General features: G+C 40.9%; 1 long non-coding RNA gene across 6 annotated transcripts in view; it reads right to left on the reverse strand.

Annotated features, from left to right (window-relative positions):
- LOC121059601 overlaps positions 1-16,891 on the reverse strand; it is a 52,054-nt gene that overhangs the window by 10,583 nt on the left and 24,580 nt on the right. For 4 of the 6 annotated variants that reach the window (XR_005814592.1, XR_005814590.1, XR_005814589.1 and 1 more), the window contains exons 2-3: positions 16,642-16,728; positions 7,739-7,861 (exon numbers count right to left, since the gene is read on the reverse strand). This is a non-coding gene — a long non-coding RNA (uncharacterized LOC121059601). Of the gene's footprint in view, positions 1-3,427; positions 5,679-7,738; positions 7,862-16,641; positions 16,729-16,891 lie in introns of all 6 variants that reach the window. The other 2 variants (XR_005814591.1, XR_005814593.1) reach the window with 2 other exon arrangements.

Genomic DNA, 16,891 nt, shown 5'->3' on the forward strand with positions numbered 1-16,891 from the left:
ACCTGCTATTGATAGCAAGGTGGAGAAAAAGCACTTCTGCACTCAGCTGTGCTGTCGCCAGAGTCATGTAACAGGACACAGAGTACGTGTCACATCAGATAGTGCTAATAGGTGCCAACAGTCACCTTGACTCCCTCCCCCTCAGTCTGTCCCTGCGTGAGAGTCGAGTGGAACAACAGTGTATTGCTGCATGCTTCTGCCCACACAGTGGGACCCTGGTACAGATTCAGACAATACTGGACTCCAGACACATAATGTACACTGAATATCCATAATAAATAATAATTACCACAGTAGGGGGCAGCAGCCAGCTGTGGAGGAAAAGAAGGGCCAGCTGCTGGAAGAGAAGTAGGCACTGGCTGAGCATGCAGGCTGGGCACTGGGGAGGGCGAGAGGGCCATGGCTGGGAGCCAGTGGCAGCTTACTGCCAAGAAGAGGGAGATAAAAGCACAAAAGAGGTTCACCAGAGGGAGCTGCCCCTGGCGACCCCTCAGCAACTGGTAGCAGCTCCGATCCAGGAGGGAAGGCTGATGGCAAACCGGAGCATCACCAGCCAGAGTGTGCAGCCCATACTGCATGCTGCTCTGGAGCTGATGGGATGGATGTTGGTAAGCCAAGCACACATGCTGCAGGGAAGCAGTGCTGCACATGCCTCTGGTTTGCAAGAGAGCCATACCTCCCCCAGAAATGAGCAGACTCATCCTATTCCCCTCAGCGTCTCCTTAGAGGCATCTCCAGTTGAAGCAGTGTCAATAGTCTGGGAACGTAGAAAGCTCCCCAGGAGTGAACAATGTTTTTCTGCAGAGCCCCAATAGCTGGGTCTCCTTAATTTTGTTAGGAGGCGTGTCTGGGCAGTACTGAAGATCCCCAAAGAGCAGCATGTTTAGCTGTCTGAATTCCCCTGAAGATCTGACGCTTAGGGCTTGGGGTCCCCAGGTGATATGGTAAATGATAAACTGCACACAATTAATATTCCTCTTCTGCAGCTGCAATTTATCATAATTTTAAAATATTATTCTACCCACCCTGAAGTCATTTCCAAGACCAAGTTGGTTTACCAGCCTCATTTTCACAAGGTTGTTCGTGGCATGCTCCCCACATACTGGCTGCTCAGCAAAGTCAATAACATCCCAGTGTAAGCTCCTTTGCTTGCTCCCTATGTAATACATACCTATTTCACCAGCACGATATAACAATGAATTAGCTCATGTTCTGTGTAGCAATTATAACAGTGTGGCGGAATTTAGCTTGGTGAAATTTTGCTTTGCTTATATTCATGTCTTTATCTTCAAGCTTGCTTTTTGTGCCTGGATATTTTTCACTGAGTTCAAATGCAAATAGATAAACCCTGTTTGTATTTCCTTCCAAAGGAGGAGTGTGTTTATTTCCAGATTCTACACTCATCCACTGGGAAAAGTCACCCAGGACAAACCAAATTTTGGGGTTTGTTTGTTTCTTGTGTCCCTAACTGGCTGAACACAGTGCATGTAATGTAGGTGATATTAAAAAGAAGGCACTTTTCCTCTATTTCTCAACAGATTTTTTTCTTTTTCTTTTTTTTTTTTTCCCCCAGTAAAAACAAAAAGTTAGTGTATGACTATCACTTTATGTACCCCACAAAAGAGTGGAGAATTTGATAGAGGACAATCTCAGGCAAATAAGTCATGGTACCAGGGAGAAACGTCCATCATTTTTTCAGGTAACAGCCAAGCACAACCCAGGTGCTAGCTCAAATACAAACTCTTGGGCAATGAAGAGCCTGTATGTTGAACATATAAACAGTTCAAATCCAAAGAAGCAGATTCTTTCCAAATAACTTCTATCTGAACATCTGACCTTAAGAGCCAGCCTCAGTTAAGTGCTGGCAAACACCAGGATTTGGAAGGAAGTTAGGGGTGTTGCACTATTTTGAAAGCTCTGTTTTGAACCAGCTGTCATTGCGAATGTCTGCTGGTACCCCGTCTTAGCATACAGCCTGTCACTGTTGAGCATAATGGTAACGAGCCAATGGAGTGTATTGAGCTTTACTTTCTTGTGAGTCTTTGTGGCTCAGATTTTCCCTTTACATAGCCATAACAGGTAAGCTTTGAATCTATTTATGCCACATCCTAGTTGGTTGTATTTAATTTGTGTATATGTCTCTCTTTGACTCTTTGTACATATATATATGCATATTTATATGCGCATATGTACATTTGGACATCAGTATTAAATGTAAATATGCATATTGTCATAGCTTATTGCTATGTTCATCACAGATTCTTAGAGTAGTTGGCTTTATTATACAATAAAACAACCATAGAAAGTTAATGCCTTCTTTAGAATAAATAAGGAACACAGGACTCATTATACCATATATGTTTAATGGTTTGAACATCTCAGTGCCCACATGAAAACAAGGAAACATATATTCCAATAGGCAGCATAATTATCCAGCAAGGAACATCCATCCTACACTCCTAGAAATATGAGATTCAGCATCACAAGATCCTAGGATTATGTCATCAGCTGCATGAGTTTCACAGCTTATCTTTCTTATTTTAGGTTACAGAAGTAAACTCTAACAAAAATGTATAACACTGCCAATTTAACAGCACATTTATGTTAATACTAGCTGAAATGTTTTCAGGAAGGTGAATAGGATCAATGTTTCTGTATGAAAGTGTGCAGTTATGCATATATATGCATACACACACATGCACACATAAATACACGCACATATGTGTGTGCACCGTGTATATAAACTGTCTGTAGAGATGTCATTATTTTTAAAGGTTGATTCCAAATATATTAAACTCAAAAACAATGTTCTGTACAGTTGACCAATTTAAAGAAGCCCCTGCTGGTGCATGGAAGAATGAGCTAGCTGATATCATTAAACATCATCAGATGAGGCTGCAGGTAGCTGAAACGTTCCTTAATGAAAATTTAAAGAGAGCAGATTAAAATGATATTCCTCCAATCCAACAGAACACAAAGGTAAAGACATTCAATTACAACCAAGATCTCATTTAGAACTAAAGGAGTGTTGTTTGTTGATCAGAATTTATTGCTTGAAGTGAACAGCTAAGCTTGTGACTATATATATAATTACTTTCTACAATGTACTCTAGTGGCACTTAAATATAGTTACAAGACAATATCTTCCATAATTTTAGATTGTGATGTCCATGACCAAGGGTTTGAAAACATCAACAACAGCAACAAATATCTTTTCATCCATGCTAATCTATCTCCTAAGGTTGTGAAAAATAAAATAAATCCATAGTGACAAGTATTCAAGTATTTGGATTTTGAACCACTATATTAACTCTTTTTATAGTTTTTTGTTTGTTTGTTTGTTTGTTTGTTTTTTGTTTTGTTTGTTTGTTTGTTTGACCAGTAGAAGAAGTGGTACCAAGGAAACGGTTTGAACAGGATGCTATACCTGTGTGTCTGCTCAAAGAACCAATGACTTTCCCCTGGATGTATCAGGAGTGTTTTTCATTGAGAAGACATTGAGGGTGCTCGGATCTATACCAGGTCTGTCGTTAGTTAAGAGAAATACATCACATCTTTAAAATCTGATAACCACAAAAGATATTGACAGGCAGGAATGGGACAACAGGAGAAGAAGAAGAATCAGGGGACTGAAAGGAGTGATTTGTCAGAGAAAATTAAATGAGCTAAATAGGTGTGGGCTGACTTAATGTTAACTAAATGCAACATCATTGTAATCTAAAGACACTGGAGGTAAATAGCATCCATGAAGGAAAAGAAGGGGGTTTGCAAAGGAACATAACTAGGATGTGGAGAAAGGGGAAGAAAAAAAAAATCTAACAAGATACACTAGACAGCACAATCTCTCCCTAGGGACATGGCCTCACTTAGCACATTTAATCTAGGCACAGAAAACAACCAAAAAATATGCCATAGGAAACAACCTCACGGTGTCAGCAAGCTCTCCTGGGTGACCTTAAAGGTACATTGCTAATTTGTGTGCATCCGTTATCTGTGATTTTCCTTGCTTGCATGGCCAACTCATTCTTCCTTGTGTGTATTTGGTTTCTCTGGGCCCAATCCAACTCTTGCTGTAGTCAGCAAAAGTTTCCGATAGGAGCAATAAGACCTCAGTGTCTTTTCCATGTCTTTGGTTTTCTTAAAAAACAAAAACAAAGCCCAATAACAACAAAACCCCACCCCGCAAGAACTATGAATTTATATTGTGTATGAATGTACAAACAACTAAACCAGATTGGTCCCTTAATATTTCTTGGGTATTTAAACATGTGTTTATCCTTTAAGATATTCAGGAAAATATGTGTTTGCTGTCATACAGAGAAGCAAAATGTTTGCTAGGGAAGAAAGTTACAGTTCATCTTAAAATAAATTCTGATGAAAAATTGCTTTGGTCATGGAAGAATTAAGACAATTTTCTATACTAAACCAATAAATAAATAAATAAATAAATAAAAGATATTACACATAAATGGCAGAGCTCTTTCTACTGTAGAAGTAGTAATGCAACAGATGAAAGAAGCTAACAACGAATTCTGAACTCAGGACTGTAGTCTTCAAATATTTCCCCCCAGTATCTGCATGTATACATTCATAAGATGCTTCAATTCCAGCTCACTTAAAGGTAGGGAATAACTATTTTGTAGCAACTCAGTGCTGGCCCCTTGAGAGGCACAAATATCTGTCTGAGGCTGAACATTCAGGGGTCAGGGCTGTGTTTTGGTGTTGTCTATATTTCTAGCAGCTGGTATTGTAAATCTTAAGAGCAATGCTTCCTGAAAACACTAAACAGACATTTTGGTAGCCAGTATTGAGCCTGTGGCTATACTGCTTCAGGCTGTGATCTTGTCAGCTTTTACAAGATAAGTAGGGTCAGGCAGGGTCAGCACTTGGATTGGTAACTCTAAGGCAAGCCGGTAGCTGCGGGAAGTGTCTTAGGCAACAGAATGTATGTAGCTGTTTTCCTTGAGCCTTTTGTAACACCTTGATGAAGGCATCATGCCCAGCTGTGACATGACAGCAAGATCTTCACCCTCTGCAGTCATCAAGCGCCTCATTTTCAAAGGGGTCTTCCCCTGACCTAGGGTGGAGGTATGAGGTACAGTAAACAGGAGACCGCAGTGCTCAGTTATTGCTTGCATACATGCATGGCACTGCCTGGATGCCATGTAAGTGCACAGCCTCAGCATCCTGCATCAGGAAGGGGGTACAGAAGAATGACATGTCTGATATCTTTGGGCAATCTCGCAGCTCCAAATAAGTCTTTGGCTCTGTTTATAGTACGAAATTCAAGTCTTTTGAACCAAGACCTTGTACACCAACTTTCAGCCTTGCACTTTCTTACTAGAAAGTATAGAAGGACTAATAACGAAATCCTTGCCCAATGGTCTACATTGCCAAGAATTTTAAATTGTAAGTTAACCAATTTCTCCGCTAAAGTTCAAACAATAAATAAAATTCTATGTGAAAAATGGAGCCTTTTATTCCTTTGTCAAAATCTGATCAGAGTAAACTACAGATGTTAAAAGGCACTATAGTTCAAAGAATTAAAAAGAATCTTATGGGGTTTGTACAAAGAAAAGAGTTTTAGAGAATAATACAGAAAATATTATAATGCCATTATATAAATCAGTGGCACATCCTCACTTTGAATACTGTCTTCAAATTTGGTCACCTCATCCCTGAAAAAAAGAAAGTAGAAATAGAACAAGTCCAGAGAATGGCAATAAAAATGATAAAAGCCAAAAGGATGTGGAATTTCTTGAGAAAAGATAAAGAACAGAAGACCCAGCCTGTCTCTCAGGGTTGATTAACCCTCATGGGACTGCAGATTTTACATGAAACCTTTCCATAAACTTGGAACAAACTCTGTTGCCTGAGTTAACCTAGAAGATGCCCTTGTCCTCTATCTGGAAGGTTTAGGGACCTTGCATGAAACAGATATTGCAAATTCTTTCCTCAGTACATTCTGCTCTCTTAAAGGGAGGACTTTCAGAGCATGAGCCTCTGGAAGCCAAAGTGACCTATGGGCAGTGCTGCATATTAGCAACACCTTTTTATTTTCATCAACTACATCCCATACTCATTTTTAAGTCTCAGTTTCAGAAACTTCATTTTTCCATACCTTTCTTTCCTTCAGACTTTGGATTCATTTTTCAGAAATGCACAGGTGATTCAGAAGTATGAATCCATTGACTTGTCTAACATTCTTTTCTGTGAAATCATTCAGTTCTTTCAAAAATGTGCCATTTGTCTATTCAAATAGTCTCAGCCCCAAAGGAATTGCACAGTCTCCCTCAGTTTGTGCAGTGGGATCCCCAGGCTTCGTCAGAGCTCTACTTAAGCATGACTATAATATAAATAACATTTCGTCCTCATGATCCTCCAACCTAATTAGCAGCAAAGGAACAAAAACCCTTTCCTATCCTGCAAGGTGAAATGAAGAGGTTTCAAATTTCAAACAGATAAGAGGTATTGCTTTTCCAAACAATGTACAGTTAATTAATGGAACTTGCTGCTGCATAGATAGTACTCAGAGAAACAGCATCATATTTGTAAATGAGCCGGCATTTTTAGGCATAAAAGCAAATCTTCACACAAAGTTCAGATTGGGTTAAGTTCAGTAGCATATATTATACAGAAGATCAGACTAGATGATAATAATGGTTGCTCCTAGCCTTGAGAAGAAAAAAAAAAAAAAAAAAAAAAAGTGAGAATTTTACTACCAGGTATTATGCAATAATGTCAGTAGTTCTAGATATATGTTAGATAATAGAAGGAGTCAGAATGGTATCGTCTCCCTGGTAAACTGTTATACACTTAAATAGGCAGGAAGGAGGAGTAGTCCCTTTCCATATCATCTGGTATTGGCCTCTGTCACAGTCAAGGCATCTTAGCGTTTACCAATGCCAGTGACTGTCATTGGAACACGCCGGAGGAAATTTCATTATTCTTTGAGTAACTGCAGAGCATCACTGAACACCGGTGTCTGGGAAATGGGAGGTTGTCTGACCTACTTATGGATAATCAGGATTAGTGTGGACTCTTATGCTGGGCTTTCAGAGACCCAGGGAAGGCTAGGAGACTTTTCAAACTTGTAGCTGTTCACCTCTCTTACTAAAGCTGGGCAAATCTTTCTCCCCCAGCCCTGTGTGAAGGGAATAACCATACTCATTTTAGCATGGTATGCTTTATAGCCCTGTGTGTAGACCAGGAAAAAGCACAGAAAGTCAAATAAGGCCTTGGGAAAAGAGGTTAGAAGGAAAGTGAGGAAACCAAAGGCTCAAAGGCTGAAACTAGGCTTATCTGTGTGACAGTATACCCAGGAGTCTTAGTCCCCCATCACCCAGAACAGCATCCCCTCAAAGTGTCTCCAGTCTCTGTCTAAACCCACACACACCTCACCCACACTCAAGGAACTCATGGAGACATAAGGCTCATCCTCATCTGCACACGGCTGAATTGTACAGCTGAACCTTGAGGCAGGGCAATGTTCCCCACAGGCAGGTGTAGTCATAGCAGGTGTAGTATGCCTCTGTTGCTCTTTTCTACTCCAGACATCCTCAGATGGGGGCAGAGGTCAGGAGATCTCTCATTGACCTTTCTGAGAAATGTTACCTTATTCTGGTATCTGGTATCTGGATATCTGGTTTATCACTGAACTGTCAATAAGGTGGTAGAGACTTCATGCTAACAAGGTATCATGAGAATAGAGGCCCTTTTTCTCCATGTTTGCACTTACCTGCATCTCCAGTTATCTTACAGGCACCACAAGAAATCAGGGAGAATGTCTTCTAGGAAATAGCTGTGTTGGAGCCATTTCAGTCACAGGAAGTGTTTCAGCCTTGTGGGCTGAAAAAGTTATCTGCCAGGGAAAAAATAAATAAATAAATACCACATCAAAAAGAGCAAAAAAGATCCTTCCACTAGGATTTTTACACCAGCATTCCGTACATTCATGTAAAGACAGAGTATACACATAAAATAAGAACAAAATCTCCATGCAGTTGTGATTCCAGTATGTTTGCAATGACAAGTTAGTTTTTTTTTTCTTTTGGGGGCAGAAAGCACGGTGGAAAAGAAAAATGTATATTATTCATAAAAATGATTGTCCTGTTCACTTGTATACCTCTGCAATTTATTCTGTAACAGCTTTTTACTTCAAAGAAATCACTAGCTAATGACATCTGAAACTTAAAAAAATCCACTTATTCACAACCCTGTCCCTGAGGGAATTCCCGTGTGTTATCAGAAATTTTTCCAAAGATCATTAACAGATATTACAAACCAATTGAAACTGAGTATTTTCTTTGCAAATTACTTTTAACTTTAGAGCTATTGAAAAAAGACATTGAGTGATTTAATTTACTTAATCTGTCTACAGATTGCAGCTATGTGCATATTCTGTGATTGCATTTCCAACAAAAAGCATATATAACTATCCCTAATAGAGATATTTTTCTAAATTATCGTACAAGATCAGTAAGATCTCTGAAGATATTAATGTTTACTTTTTCATTTAGGAAATTGCACTCGAGAAAGAAATGGGCACCTTTATTCTGTTGTTATCTTAGAAATAATAACACACCATAATACTTATTTTACCTGCTATTTTAATTAAAACTCCAATAATCATCACATCTATATATCCTTTGAGGATATATTCTACTGATTTTTCTGAAAAATCATTGTATTTTTATTAGTCTGTGAAGCCAATACTCTTGAAATGCCGTACATGGCAATGAGTATACTGAATGAAATCCTCTATCTTGTGCCAATCCAAAATAAGTGTAGAGCAAGCTAAGTCAGCAGAGGAGGGCTGGAAAAGGCATCTTATTCTCCACCTCATTGCCTTAAACTCCTCCTAGAAAACCATATGTGTGCCAGCGCCACTTCTGCAGGAAGTATGGAAAATATCTACCCCTGAGAATATTTAGTTTGTAGCTTCCTGGAGATACAGATTTGCAGACAAGGGCTTGAAACCCCTGAAGCTCAGGTAGACATTGAAGGTATTTATTCTGAAGTGAAGACAGCTGCTGTGTTTTGTATGCTGCTCAATCCTGATTGTGTGTTACACATGATTTGCCAGGTCATTTTTTTAAGAGCTGTGGGCAAAGTAATGCATAGTTTGAGGAAGCAAATCAGGGGTTAGCTGCTGAGAAGTTCAGCCCAGCTAAGCTGGTGACTGCCGGGCCAACCGGCACAAGCAGGAGAAGGATTTTAGATGTTGATATTTTTATTAACAAAAATATGGGTGGTGAACTTTGCAGATGTGTGGACTGGTATCTTTAAGCTGAATATCTCTATCCCACCCGAGTCTCAGTCATCTCCTTTTGTGTCTTTAGGCCCAGAGATGACTATTCAGAGAGGGACCCAGATTTGCCACAGAAAATAGTTACCTGAACATCTTTTCATATCTTGTTTAAAATAAGAATAAAGAGTTTGCAGAAAGTTAGATGGAGAGTTTGCAGGTGGCAGTTACTACTGCACCTTCCTCAGATATTCTGTATCTTCCCATCAACTAGATCAGTGTAATAACTTCTTCATTTCCACTAATACTGAACTCCCACTCTCCTGTTTCTTCCCTTTTGTGAGTTACGAAAAGGTCTCAGAATGAAAAGGAAAATTTTCCAAGTGCACCAAAAACCATGGGGGCTATGAACTGGAGCTAATTTTTAAAGAGTGTCAGTAGCTGGTGAAGGTTGGTAAGATTACTCCCTGAGCTATGTGAAGTCCAGATTTGTCCTCTGGACTTTGTGTACCTGTATTTTCAGTGGCATCTCTCCACCCTTCTGTCACATACATGCAGCCAGCATCACAGTGTTAGCTCAGATGGTGCATACATACCTCCAGAAAATCAGAGCCAGGGGCTTTCATTTAGCTTTAGCAGCACAGTCACATACATATCCAGCTCCAGGAGGAGTCAGCTCAGCCCTAGTACTTCCTCCCTTTCCCCTTGCATGCTTTCCCCCTCCCAGATTTTAAGTAGCTGCCTTGCATTGCTTGGGCTCTAAAAACTGGCCACCCCCAGCTCTGTGGCTCCTTCTGCCCAAGGGCTGGTGGCACAGCGATGGCTGTATGGCAGCAAAAGCCACCAAGGTGCCCCAGTCAGGGGTGACCTGGAGCTCCCACCTGCCAGCACTGGGCACTGCTCCACCGGCTGCAATGGCACGGCGCTTGCCCACTGTCACTCAACCCGGGGCATCTCCACGGCATCTGATAACACATCTGCTAATTAATGCCAGTTGTGATCCTCGGTCAGATCCTCAACTGGGATAAAATGACACGGCTCCATTTAAGCCTGCGACGATTAGCGGCAGCTTAGAGCTGACCCGGTGGTTTTCTTTATAATGTGGATATGTGTCTTGTTGGAAGTGAACAAAACCCACCAACTAATTGCATATAAGCCACCAAACAATCAGAAAATGAAATGATTGTCAGTAACTCCCAGCCTGGGCCAAATTACAATGGTGACAAAGAAGTGATAGCCTCAGATCTGTTAACAGCCCTCTGAGCTATCCATTCCCCTTATAATAATAATAATTAATAATAATAGATGTGCTGCTGGATACATTCACCTTTCTGTAAGGAAAGCCTAATGAGTCTCTCTCTCTCTTTTTTTTTTATCAGGAAATTCAAAAGTGATTCTATTAACATGTAAGCATAGCATGTTACATTTTAACAACTGAACTGATCAAATATACTCTTACGTTCTCTTTTAGAGTCTTAGGAGTAACATCAATAAGTGAAAAGGAACAGTCTAAGAACTTTCTCAGGATTCTTTTTCAGCCATTTGTCAAAATTTCATTTCGATCAATACTTCCACCCTGTTAGGTTGTATCACCAATCCTCTCAACCAAAGTAAGCAGAGCAGCAGTAGGTATCATACCTTAACTAGAGGCAAAGGCGGCACTCCCAGAAATAAAGCAAAAGTTTGATAGGTTGTGTCAGAAGGAACTGTTGTTATTATTATAATTTATTATTTGTTAAGCACTGACAATGTGCTCAGTTCTGCTGATTAAGTTCTTCTGAGCAAGTTCTACTGATTAGCTTCTGAGGACAACACACTACTACAAAGAAGATATTTGACAGCTATCAAGACTTTTGCTTTCAAGGCTCACTTAGCAAAACAATTACACGCCAGTTATGCAGGTTTCGCATAAACTGAGTAAATATCATGACTTTTGTGTTCACTAATTTTCCGACTCCAGATCTCTCACTTCAGTACTTTCTGACAACCTCAAAGTTACACTGAGAATTGAGTAAGATCTAAAGCCTCATCCCTGTTTATATTCAGTTTCAAGCATCATGCTACATTAAGGGCAAGCACACAAGTTGATTGTTAGGCTCTGTTTTTGCATTTGTGACTCGCTCCATGGGAGAGCAGAGATATCTGAACAGGGCCAGCCCAAGATGGACAAAACTTGAGCAACTTCAGACTGATGTGCATATCTCCTTCTCACCACAAAGCAGATTGGACACAGTCAGCTGGTGTTACACTTGTAGGTGGTGGCCTGGCCTTAGACAGACTTTGGTGGGTGCAAGCACCAAAAGGAAGCATTATTCCCATCCTGTTGGGTCTTTTTTTCTTTTTTCTTTTTTTTTTTTTTACAACAGATCTGTCATTAAGTCTCTCCAGTGTAAGCTAAAGGTATATTGTTGTATGACGTTTAAGAGTTGGGATGTTGGTTTTGGGCTGTTATAGCCACTGCAACAACACTATTCCTACAAGATCAGGTGAGCTTTGGGCCTCTTTTACATCTAATTTAGCATGTAAAGGAGTCACAAAGATTTTCCTCCTTCACCCTTACTCCCTTCAGGCCAGTTGTTTACACTATACATTCAGGGTGGAAGATTACCAAAAAGTGGGCATTGGATGACTAGACAGTGCGTATGTGTACGTATGTACATGGCAGTGGACAGGAATCTGAGAAGTGCTGGCCAAATCTGTGTGTTAGGAAGGTGCTGAGCAGACATTGTCCCTTGTCTCAGCCAGGTAACACCTAGGCTTTCTGACTGCAGCGCTGCCAGAGCTCCAGCTGTGCAGTTGTTCTTAGAAGAAAAATTCTCTTTTGTCTGCAGCTATCCTCTAGCTTGCACACTTCCCTAAATCCCACCAGCATGCTTTTTTTTTTTTTCATAACCGTCAGAGGGAAGTGAGTTCTTATATAAATCCTCGGTGTGAAGATCAAACTGTGTGCATGTAGAACTATTTTTTTTTAGGGGAAAATCTACCCTAAAATAATCATTCTGTGTTATCCCCACAGAGTGCCTGTGCTGGCTGTGGAAAAGCATCCAAGGCCACCCTCAAGACCAGGATCAACATTCGCAGGCAGCAGCAGGCTGCAGCTGAAGTCTCGGTGCTGGTGGGGAGGGCAGAGCGTGGGCAGCCTGGGGCAGGCTCAGGGTCAGGGACAGCGCAGCTGGAAGGGGCCATAATCTGAGCTGCTTCTTGCAGACAATGTCAGCCATTGTACGGATTGATAGAAAGTCATGGAGCAATGCAGGAGCCAGCCTGGGGCATGTGAAAAAGGTGTCTGTCTGCCTAGCTGGATTGGACGCCTCACGCCTCCAGCTGGCTACGCAGGTATGTAAAGATCCTGCATTTTCAGTCATATCTTGTAAATTAATCTTAGTTTGTTAGTAGACCTAAGAGTGGAGGATTTGGCTGAGAAAACATAGCCTCTCCTTCACAAATTCGGAAACTCTTGGAGAGAGGAGAATTGGAAAAAAAAAAAAAAAAAAAAACTGGTTACAGTGCTATTGAGAAATTCTTTTAGAAAAAGTCAGCTAAAGAAGAGAGCCCCCGAATTACAATAGAACAGCAGTTTTAGGATCAAGTTCAATGTGGCTTGGTGTTCAGCTATTAAACAACTAGATTACCAGCCAGAAAATGCCAGGCAAGAATTAGGAATGGTGAAGCTTGCGCTACCAAATCACAGCACGACTCCCTGTAGCAACAAATCTTTGGAAAAGCCTCCTTTGTCTCCTTCTTTCACTCTTTCTGCTCCCCTTTCCCTCTTCCTGTGCTCCTGGTTTGCTTGAATACAATACAGTCAGGGTTTTTATATCCAGCCCTAATTTTCCCAGAAGGCACAGCTCTTATAGAGAAGCACAGGTTCTTCCTCTCAGAGCTCACACTTCAATGCCACCATCTAAGAGATGGATGAACCAATTCCACTTAAAATAATAAAAACACTCTACCTGTGCCCAACCCCCAGCAAAGTTTCAGCCACAGGTGGAACTAAACCCAAATCTAGACATCATTAAAGTTGAGAAAAATCAACTTCCCTTTATTCCCCTATTCATTTTCTGCCACTGTGATTTTCTGAATTTCAGACAAGACCATGACCAAGAGCTGCAGGGCCAAAAGGGGCTGGATGTGCCATATTGCTAGCCTGAATGGAAGCAGGAAATACTAAACATCTTGCATAGAAGCCTGTTCTCATCAGGTTTATAGCCCAGCTTTTTCCATCAAAAGCAGTGAGGATGGTACAGACAGGGTTCAGAAATGCATCCAAGCATATGGGAGTATATCTACACTAATCCTCCTTTTGAGCTTCATCCAGCACTAAATCAGAGCCACACCGTAAAGAGGAATAATGCAATAACTTGTGGAAAAAGCATGGCTCCTTTCTATTAAGATGGGGAAAATTAAATAACGTGACTCACTTTTCTCCTCAGAAACTGTTGGAGGAATGTAATAATGTAAAACATTGCAGAAACTGGGGGAAAAAAAAAAAAAAAAAGGTTGAGTACCACCTTAATTTGGCTGCCCTATAGCTATATGCCCATTGCAGTTGCAAGCTGTGGGTGAAGGACAGTGTCACGGCAGGGCCAGCCTTGAAAGAAGAACGGGATAATAGCTAGCTGCGTGCCACAGTCCTTTGGGTGACAAAACTCACCTGGGAGGCTGTGAAAACACCTTTTTTGCCAGGCTAACTCGTGCTGTGGCTGTCCCATGCCATGCTGCTGCCTGCCTGCTCTCTGGTTCAGCTGTGCTGCAGGCACTGCCCTGAGCCATCCCCTGAAAGCATCACTGCAGGACTTGGGGGGAAGGAGTTTGTGGTCTTATTTCCTCAGCAAGAACACAGGGCACTCTGTGTGGAGGAGGAAAAGGGCTTGGCTTAGCTCATGGCAGTACAAGAGGACCGACCCTAAGGCTGCAGCAGGGCCTGGCAGGCATGCTGCCGTCTCTTGCTTGTGCATGAGAGCAGGGTGGGCTCACACAGGGAGTACCAAAGGCTTTCCAGGCTCATCCCTATCACGTGTATCTCCCAGCCACAATCTCTGGCTTCACCTATTGAAAGCAAAAGAGAAAGAGCTGTCATTGTAAGACAAGATATGCATTGAGCGCCGGAGATGCTCTAACAGCAGTAACACATGCTGGCTGAGGGTCTAGCCCTAGACCACTTTTTCCCTGTGCCCAAAGCAAAATAAAATAAAATAAAATAAAATAAAATAAAATAAAATAAAAATCTAACATGAAACCCTGCTCCATAGCCTCCAAACAACGCTCTCTGGACCTTAAACCAGGTTCAGAAAAATATTTTCAACAGAGCCTGCTGAAGGAAGGCTAAAGGATTAGGAAATAAAGAGCTGTCAAAATGAGGTGGGTAGTTAGGTAGGGAGGGATACAAGTTAGGAGAGGGGCTGGCGAACCAAATAGGGACAGGAAATAATAAATGCAGCTCCACACACACAAGCACACACACACTCATATATGTGCAGTGCCAGCCTACGACTCAGGCAAAGAGTCTATTGTTTCCGCGTATAAAAATCTTCAAACTAGAATTTACTTGATCATGTGTGCTGCCTTTTCCTGAAAGAAAAGAAAACTGAAAGCAATTATACTCATCTATTTTCTTATAGAAATAAATCATTACATATCTCCATGGAACATCGTCTAAAACTTCCAGTTCTTAAAAATTACTGACCAGTCTCAGCTGGTGTATATCAGCAGAGTTATGCTGATATCTAGGAAGCAGAGCATTTCTACCCCAGCTTAAAATCTGCCCCCATATGCTGTTTCTTTCGAACAACTTTTCTTCCCTTTTTTTTCACGGTATGCATCTGGTTTAAGGTGACTTTTCCTTTCCCAGCATATGGAGCTGAATGATTATGACGATTTACATTTATCTTAAATCACAGCCTACTAAATGGAAAAATAAATGCTAATATGTTGATATGGTTTACTTCTGAATGAATTATTGGTATGAATGAGTAGTTGCAGCTATCATAATTACTGTTTATTAAATAAATATATTTTGAATTAGAGACCCTTGATTAAGAAATCACATTTTTGTCTGAAAATTGTTTTCCTGCTGCTATTATAAGCAATACCTCACATTACTCTAAATAATAATAAAAAAGATTGTTGAAATTATTCTATTTTTTATCTTTTCCTTTGGTCTGTGAACTTGGCAGCGCTTTGTGCATATTCCCTTTCACTGCTTCTCTCCTCTAATCAGTTAAGTGAGGCTCTTTCCCCTCTGTTGTTTGTGTGGATCTGTCACATAGCACCTAGAGACACAAAAAAAAACATTTTAAGCAGGAAAATGTGAAACACAAAAACTAAAGGATTGAGGATCAGATACCTGAAACTCCTCTCAACATTTTCTTTTAAGCTGAGCACGTTTCATATTAATGGTGTCTCTTTAACATAAATAATGATCTAATGAAATAAATATGAAATTGAAAGAATCATAAAAAGAATTTTACATTTAAGAATGCCATCTGTGTAACACTTAGCCTAACAATGAAATCATTTCAGCGCCAAAGCAGCTCACTCTGCTTCCAGCACAAGTTACAGAGCAGTATAATGGTTCTGCAGAACAGCACAAAATCTGAGCTCAGTTGAAGAACAAACACCTGGGTTCAAACTCACTTTAGTCCACATGGACAGTGGATATCACATGGGAGTTTTGAACTAGTCCCTGCTAATGCTTCTGCCTCAAGTCATCACAGATTTTTCGTGCAGCTGCCGATTTTCATCAAAAGAAAATTTAGATATCGGTGTACAACATTGTGCAGGTCAGCATGAGGGTATCTTGCTACAACTATTGCACCAATTCTCTACTTTTGCACAGTGTAAAACTCTCCTGGAACTTGGAGCCAGTTGAGTTCGACTGAGGAGACCACTATTCAGAAGTGAGACCCCATGTAAATACATCTGTAGTGTGAAAAGGTCTTCCCAGAAAGCACTTGCAACAATACCAAACTTGAAGATGGCTTTTAGAACTGGCATCCTAAATCATAGGATTGTGGACAGCAATACACTGTCATGAACTAAGCTCACAAGACCTGGGAAGCCAAGCTCTGGTCTCCTGTAAGGCAGCACAGCAGAGCCACGCTGAGCACAATGGGGATTGTTTGTTTACACCAGCTGAAGAGAAGGGAACATATTTGTTTTGAGTGAGCTGTGTTAGAATACATATTTTTTTATATGCCCAGGCCTCGTTACGCAGTGCTAGTCTTCCACATGGATCAGATCCTAAAACTGCTCTACACACTGAAATAAATGTGAGCTCTACCCACAGAACATCTCCAGACTTAGGCCTCATGTCTATCAATGTCATCTTAAAAAACAAACGCTTAAAAAAGAGAAACAACAAAAGTATCTTAGAGACGGTGGAGGATGCTCACGTGCAGTAGATGCCATTCAAGGCGATGCTGAGGAATGACTTGGAGAGACAAAAACCCCATGTAATAAGGCTGGAGAACAGAGGGGGCCTGAAAGAAAATGAGAGATAATTAAAGTTCACTGAAAGAAATGTGACTTGCACCAGTCAGTCAGGAGTTTTCTAAAAGTGAGAGGAAATGATCCTTTCATAGCAGGCACGAGGCTGCTCTAACATCCCCCCAGGCAAAGGTGGCCACAGCCCCTGTTGTACGC

This window comes from Cygnus olor, chromosome 1 (assembly GCF_009769625.2).
Source record: "Cygnus olor isolate bCygOlo1 chromosome 1, bCygOlo1.pri.v2, whole genome shotgun sequence".
Classification (NCBI taxonomy): Eukaryota; Metazoa; Chordata; class Aves; order Anseriformes; family Anatidae; genus Cygnus; species Cygnus olor.